The sequence below is a fragment of the Rattus norvegicus genome, chromosome Y (genome assembly GCF_036323735.1).
Source record: "Rattus norvegicus strain BN/NHsdMcwi chromosome Y, GRCr8, whole genome shotgun sequence".
In the NCBI taxonomy this organism is placed as follows: Eukaryota; Metazoa; Chordata; class Mammalia; order Rodentia; family Muridae; genus Rattus; species Rattus norvegicus.
Window position 1 is genome coordinate 965,923 of NC_086040.1, and position 7,747 is coordinate 973,669.

The window sequence follows — 7,747 nt, forward strand, 5'->3', positions numbered from 1 at the left end:
TTTCATAATAGACATATCAAAATGTTACTTAGAAGCATGGGGTTTAACCTGTCAATACATAATTTTAAGGCCCCAAAATCCAAAACATTATGTTTCCCCCCAATAATTTTATTATTTTTTTATTCACATCACGACATTGCCACTACCTTTCACAGTTCCAACCTTACAAATCCTTCCTCTCATTGCCCCATCTCCTTTCCTCAGAGAAGGGAAACCCTCCCTGGGATACCACCCCAGGGTGGAACATCTAGTTTCAGTAGGATTAGGCACATCCTCTCCCACTAAGTCCCAACAGGCAGTACTGTTAGAGGGAAGGAATACAGTGGCAGGGAACACAGACCCCGCCCCCCAATCCACTTGTTAAAAGAATCACATGAAAACCAAGGTGCATATTGCTATAAATGTATAGGGAGTCTGGTTCCAGCCCCTACATGCTCCCTGATTGGTGGCCCATGCTCTGTGAGACCCAATGGGGGTTAGTTGACTGTAGGTCAATTTAGAATATTGTTGACCCCTCTGACTTGCTCTCTTCTATCCCCCACTCTTCCACAAGATTCTCCCAGGATTTGCCTGATGTTTGACTGTGGGTCTCTGTATCTGCCTCCATTAACTGCTGGATGAAGCTTCTCAGGTATGGCACAGTATCATTAATAGTGTCAGATAATTGTCCCAATTGTCTGACATTGAGACAGTTATTGGTTGGCTATTCCCTCAGTCCGTGCTCTGTCTTTAGCTCTGTGCATCTTGTAAGTAGAAGAATTTTGGTTTGAAGGTTTTGTGGGTGAGTTAGTGTTACCCTCCCTCTTGATGTCCCACTTGGCTACAGGAGTTGGCCACTTAAGTCTATATCTACCTCTGGTAGGAATCTCAGCTAGGGTCACATCGATAGATTCCCCATATCTTTCCTACCCACCATACCTCCAGGTCTCTAACTAGTCACCAGAGATGGCTCCCACCGATATCCATTCTCAATTCTAGTCATCTCCTGCTCCACACCTGTGCACACCCACATCCCTGTTTTTCTCCTCACCCCTTCTGCCAAGTTCCTTCTCTCCATTCACCTCCACCGACTATTTAGTTTCCCCTTCTGAGATGCTTATATCCTCCCTAGGGATTTCTTTAGGTTTGTTTAGGCCTGTGAATTGTAGCATGGTTATTCTGTACTTTATGTCCCCTTATATGTGAGTACATACCATGTAGACTTTCTGACTCTGATTTACCTCACTCTGCATGATATTCCCAAAATCCATTCATTTGCCTGCAAAGTTCATTATGTCCTTGTTTTTTTTTTTGTTTTTTGTTTTTTTTTTTTAATAGCTGAATAGCATTCCACTGTGTAGATAAACATTTTATTTATCTGTTTCTCCAGTTGAGGAAGAGCTAGGTTGTTTCCTTTTGGTTATGAATAAAGCTGCTATGATCATAGTGTAGCAAGTATCCCTGTGGGCTGGTGGAGCAACTTTTGGGTATTTGCCCATGAGTAGAACTATTCCCAGTTTTTTGAGAAATGGCAAAATTGTTTTCCAAAGTAGTTGTACAAGTTTGCACTTTAACCAGCAATGGAAGAATGTTGCCAAAGCTCCAAATCCTTACTAGTATGTGCTACCACTCGAGTTTTTTTTATCTTAGCCACTCTGATTGATATAAGGTGGAAGCTCAGTGCCCACTTGATTTGCATATTCTTGATGACTTGTCTTAGTCAGGCTTCATATTTCTGCACAAACATGACCAAGCAGCAAGTTGGCGAGGAAAGGGTTTATTCAGCTTAATTCCATGTTGCTGTTCATCACCAAAGGAGGTAAGGGCTGCAACTCAAGAAGGTCAGGAAGCAGGATCTGATGCAGAGGCCATGGAGGATGTTACTGCCTTGCTTCCCCTGGCTTGTTCAGCTTGCTTTTTTTTTTTTTTTTTTGGTTCTTTTTTTCGAAGCTGGGGACCGAACCCAGGGCCTTGCGCTTCCTAGGCTCAGCTTGCTTTCTTATAGAATCCAGGACCACCTACAATGGGGAGGGTCCTCCCCCCCTTGATCACTAATTGAGAAAATGCCTAATAGCTGGATTTCATATGAAGGCATCTCCACAAATGAGGCTCCTTTTTCTGTGATAACCCCAGCTTGTGTCAAGTTGACACACAAAACTAGCCAGTACAATGACTAAGGATGTTAAACATTTCCTTAACTGTTCAGCCATTCAAGATTCCTCTGTTAGGAATTCTCGTTAGCTCTGTACCCAACATTTTAATTGTGTTATTTGGGTTGTTGGTATCTAACTTCTTGTGTTCTTTGTATATTTTGGATGTTATTCATCCATCAGATGTAGGGATAATGAAGATCTTTTCCCAATCTGCAGGCTGCCATTTTGTCCTATTGACAGTGTTCTTTGCCTTACAGAAGCTTATCAGTTTCATAGATCCCATTTACCACTTGATGATCTTAGAGCCTGAGCCATTTTTATTCTGTTCAGGAAAATTTCTCCTGTGCCAATGAGTTCGAGTCTCTTTTCCAGTTTCTCTTCTAAGTAATTTAGTGTATCAGGTTTTATCTTGAGGTCCTTGATCTACTTTGACTTGAGTTTTGTGCAGGGTGGTAGATATGAATCTATTTGTATTCTTCTACATGCTGACATGCAGTTAGATGAGTACCATTTGTTGAAGATGCTTTCTTTCATTGTTCCCATTGAATGGTTTTGGCTTTCTTGTTGAAAATCGAGTGTCCATGGTACGTGGGTTTATTTCTGGGTCTGTGATTCTATTCCATTTGTCTGTTTCTGTACCAATAACTGTTCCATACTTAGATCTGTGTCTGTCTCTGTACGAATACCATACAGCTTTTATCACTATTGCTCTGTATTGCCCTGCTTGAGGTCAGGGATGGTGGTGATTCTCCCAGAAGTTCTTTTATTGTTGAAGATAGTTTCCTATCCTGGGTTATTTATTCCAAATGAATTCGCAAATTGCTTTTTCTATCTCTATAAAGAATTGAGTAGGAATTTTGACAGGGATGCATTGAATCTGTAGATTGCTTCTGGTAAGATGATTTCCATTATGTTAATTCTAGTGATCCAAGAGCATGGGAGATTTTTTTTTTTTAAAGATTTATTCATTTATTATATATAAGTACACTGTAGCTGTCTTCAGATACACCAGAAGAGGGAATTGGATCTCTTTACAGATGGTTGTGAGCCACCATGTGGTTGCTGGGAATTGAACTCATGACCTCTGGAAGAGCAGTCGGGTGCTCTTAACCACTGAGCCATCTCTCCAGCCCAAGGGAGATTTTTGAATCTTCTGATATGTTCTTCAATTTCTTCAGGGTCTTTGAGTTCTTATACAGATCTTTCACTTGCTTGATTAGAGTTACACCAAGATATTTTATATTGTTGTGGCTATTTTGAAGGGATTTGTTTTCTTAATTTCTTTTCTGCCAGTTTATTATTTGTTTTAAGGAGAGCTAATGATTTCTTTGGGTTAATTTTATATCCAGCCACTGTACTGAAGGTGTTTATCAGCTGTAGGATTCCCTGTTAGAATTTTTGGGGACACACACACAAATTTCGATATAATAGTATTATCTGCAAATAGCAATACTTGTACTTCTTCCTTTCCAATTTGTATTTCCTTAATTTCCTTTAGTTGTTTACTTTCTCTATGGAGAACTTTTAAGTACTATATAGGGGAAAGTTGGTAGCCTTGTCTTCTCCCTGATTTTAGTGGGATTGCTTCAAATTTCTTTCCATTTAATTTGATATTTGCTATTGGCTTGCTGCATGTTGCTTTGATTATGTATGTCAGTAATCTCTTGAAACTTTTACCATGGAGTGGTGATAGATTTTGTCAAAGACCTTCTAGGCATCTAATGAGATGATCATGTGTTATTTTTCTTTCAATTTGTTTGTATGGTAGATTACATTGATGGATTTTCATATACTGAGCCATCCCTGCATGCCTGGGATGAATCCTACTTGATCATGATGGATGATTGTTTTGATGTGCTCTTGGATTTGGTTTGCCAGAATTTTATTGAGATTTTTTTTTCTCAGTGTCCATAAGAGAAATTGGTCTGAAATTCCTTTTCTTTGTTGAGTTTTAGTATGCCTTAGATGTTAGGGTGACTATAGCCTCATAGCACAAATTTAGCAGTGTTCTTTTTGTTTCTATCTTGTGGAAAACTTTGAATACTATTGGAATTAGCTCTTCTTTGAAGGTCTGGTAGAAAAGAAATCTGTGCTAAAATGATCTGGCCTTGGGCATTGTTTTTAACATTAAGAACATATATTTATTATCAGATAAGTGGGAAACCAGAACTCTTAGCAAGCATTAGGAAATGTGAAGAGGAAAAAATGCAGATACTTAGAACCCATCCAAAACCTGGGGAAAGGAGAGGACTAACTGGTTACAGTTGTAACAAGTTCCCAAATATAAAGCTGACCCACAATATTTTGAGAACCCATTCAGCATATCTGGGCAAGTGAACTCTGGGCAGGAGTTGACCTAGCAGAGGAAGGTTCAGGGATAGAACTAGAACAATCCTTAAAGGGCCTGTAGAGTGTGAGGAAAGAGGAAAGCATTCCTATGTGTCTTGAGGGCTTCCTAATTGTCAGCTGCTTTTTTACATATTACCTTATTTTAAATAGTTTATATCTTCTATGGGAAACTTGGGCTCAGATATGTGAAATAATTTTCCTAAGTTCACAAAACTAGTAAAAAGACAGAATTGGGATTAGTAGATATTTTCATTTTCTAGGTGAAATTGAGCCATGGAGAAGTTTAGTATTTGATCTGAAGTGGCCCGGGTGAATTCAGGGATTCTCAACCTATGCATCCCTGTCTCCCTCTTATTCTAAGAGGCGGGGCGGGGTGGGGGTAGGGTCTACATTGCTTAGAAAAAGGGATGGTACAGCATGAGTAAAAAGATTGGGATATACAACTGAAAAGCAGGCCAGGTTTAAAACAAGATTTTTTAAAGCCATCTTTCCAGCCCCCACAGTCCAGTTCTGACTTGTGATGTAATTCAGGGAATCACACAGTAAAGATAATAATGACTTAAATTTAATGATTTAAAATAAGTTTCTATTTTAAAAAAGGACAATTTCTTCCTATTCCAGTTTTATTTATTTGTTTGTTTGTTTGTTTGTTTATTGCAATCAGCAAGAGGGTTTATTGTCCGGATACACAGGTACCTGTGGGCATCTCAGTCAGCTTGGAAGGACTGGCGTGCCCAGCAGAACCAGGGACGGGTTTTTATAGGGTTCTGGGGAGCAGAAGCAGACATAAGCAGATGCATGGTTACAGGGACTTGATTGGTGGATTCAAGTGAATCTCCAGTTTTATTTTAATTCATTTATTAAACAATTACTAGCCCACAAAGACTAGACTATGATCTTGATATTTGTCGATTACCAATCTACTTAAAATAGTCAAATTGATTTTATGGTAAGTTTCAATTTTATTTTATTTATTCATTTACTGTTAACATATTTTTTTCTTGGCCTTTTCCTGTTTTAAATTTCCTGGCTAAACCAAATGACGGCATGAACTCTTGGAAAGTTTATCTACTTCTAAATAGCCCTAAACTCAGTCCAGTACTTCTGATTGATAAGTTCATCTTGAAGTGACAACTATGTCCCAAATAGGAAAGTGTTTCTCTATACGAGTATATTTATTTTTAATATAGAGAACTCTTGATTGCTAATAGTAGGCTGCATGATTAATTTCAGTAAGCTGTGAATGCTGTTTTCTCACTGGAAGTACAGAGGCTCATTTCTGAAGCCCAGGCTGGACCAGTCTAATCTTCTCAGTCTTCCTACAATGCTCAGTTCTGCTGTTGGGGTCAGTAGTAAGCTGAATAAAGCTCCAGATTTGTAATTAGAGGATGCAGCCTTTAGTCTCAGGTCTGACACTGTAATATGCAAAGTTAGGTAATCTGTCCTTCCTGGCTTAGCTTTCTATCTTAAAGGGGGAATACTCAGGAGAAGTGACTCAGAACATGTACTGCTCTGGCCGAGGACAACAGTTAAGTTCCTAACACCCAGGTGAACTGCTTTACAAACTCCCTGTAACTTCCTGAAATAGCTCCAGCTCCAGGGAATCCAAAACCTCTCCAATCCTCAGGTATCTGCATTCTCAGCTCTGCCCCTCCCCCCTAATGGAACTAATCTTGATGTTCCAGTGTGGCAGACCTTTTTTAGATATCCTTTGGCTGGACTATGGATCTTAGGGGGCTGTGCAAGTCTCCCAGAAGTTGGGTGTGCCCCTGGGGGCAGGAAGGTAGGGGACTGGTGGGTCAACATGGTCAGACGTGTTGTGATACAATGGAGCTCATGGGGACACTAAGCCACTCTGGGCAGTTGGGTATGACCCTAGAGGACTTAGGGAATGTGGACAGAGGGAGGGAATCTAACCTGTATGGTTCTGAATCAGCAGGTATGATGAAGGTGGGCAGAGTGGTAGCTGGACAATAGAAACCCAGGAAACAGCAGGCTACATGCTCATATTCTTTCATTCTTTTTACTTTTTTAAAAACCAAAAATATGGGCTGGAGAGATGGCTCAGAGGTTAAGAGCACTGTCTACTCTTCCAGAGATCCTGAGTTCAATTTCCAGCAACCACATGGTGGCTTACAACCATCTATAATCAGGTCTGGTGCCCTCTTCTGGCCTGCAGGTGCATACATGCAGGCAGAAAGCTGTATGATGTATACATAATAAATAAATAAATGTTTAAAAAAAAACCCAAAAATATTTTTTCTCATGTAGTATACCCTCAGTACACTTTCCCCTCCTTCTACTCCTCACAGTTTCTCCCTTCTCCCTTGCCTCTCGTTGATCTTAGAGCCTGATAAATTCACAAACCCTTTCTATGTCTCATTAGCAAAGAACTGGCTTCTAAGGTATAATAATAAAAGAGAATATAGCAACATAAAACAAAAGCTAACATATTGGAGTGGACAAAATGAACAGACTGAAAAGAGCTCAAGAGAAGGCACAGGAAACCAAGGCCCACATGTTCATACATGCAGGAATCTTACAAAAACACTAAGTTGGATGCCAAAATACATATGCAAAGAATTTGTGAGTAAAAAGCAACAAAAGAAAAATAAATATAACAATAAAATTAAACAGTAAGATTTTTATGTATATATGTGATGTATACACTGTATCATATACAGTATATATTATATATAAACTTTTTTCTAAATTTAATTTTTTCTAATTTCTTTTTGTATGATTTTACTTAGTCACTTTACATCTTGTTTACTGGCCCCTTCCTGTCACTCTCAACCACAACCTTTTCCTTTCTCCTCTGAGTGGATGGGATCCCTGGATATTCCCTTATGAGGCATCAAGTCTTTCCCCGGTCCAGCCTCAACACAGGATTGGAGTTCTGAAAGCAGGGATATCTGGAAGGCGCATAATAAATATACACAGACTACTCTTTGGGTACAAACTGACAGGAAATTTCAAGACTTAAAGTTTCTCTCTCCTCTCCTCTCCTCTCCTCTCCTCTCCTCTCCTCTCCTCCCCTCCCCCCTCCTCTCCTCTCCTCTCCTCTCCTCTCCTCTCCTCTCCTCTCCTCTCCTCCCCTCCCCCCTCCCCTCCCCTCTCCCCTCCCCTCCCCTCCTCTCCTCTTCTCTCCTCTCCTCTCCTCTCCTCTCTCTCTCGTAGCTTGAGGCTGCACACACTCTGCGTTCTCTTGCACACTCTGCTTTTCTCCATTGTGCTTTTCTTTTCTCAAACTCCCACACTCATGC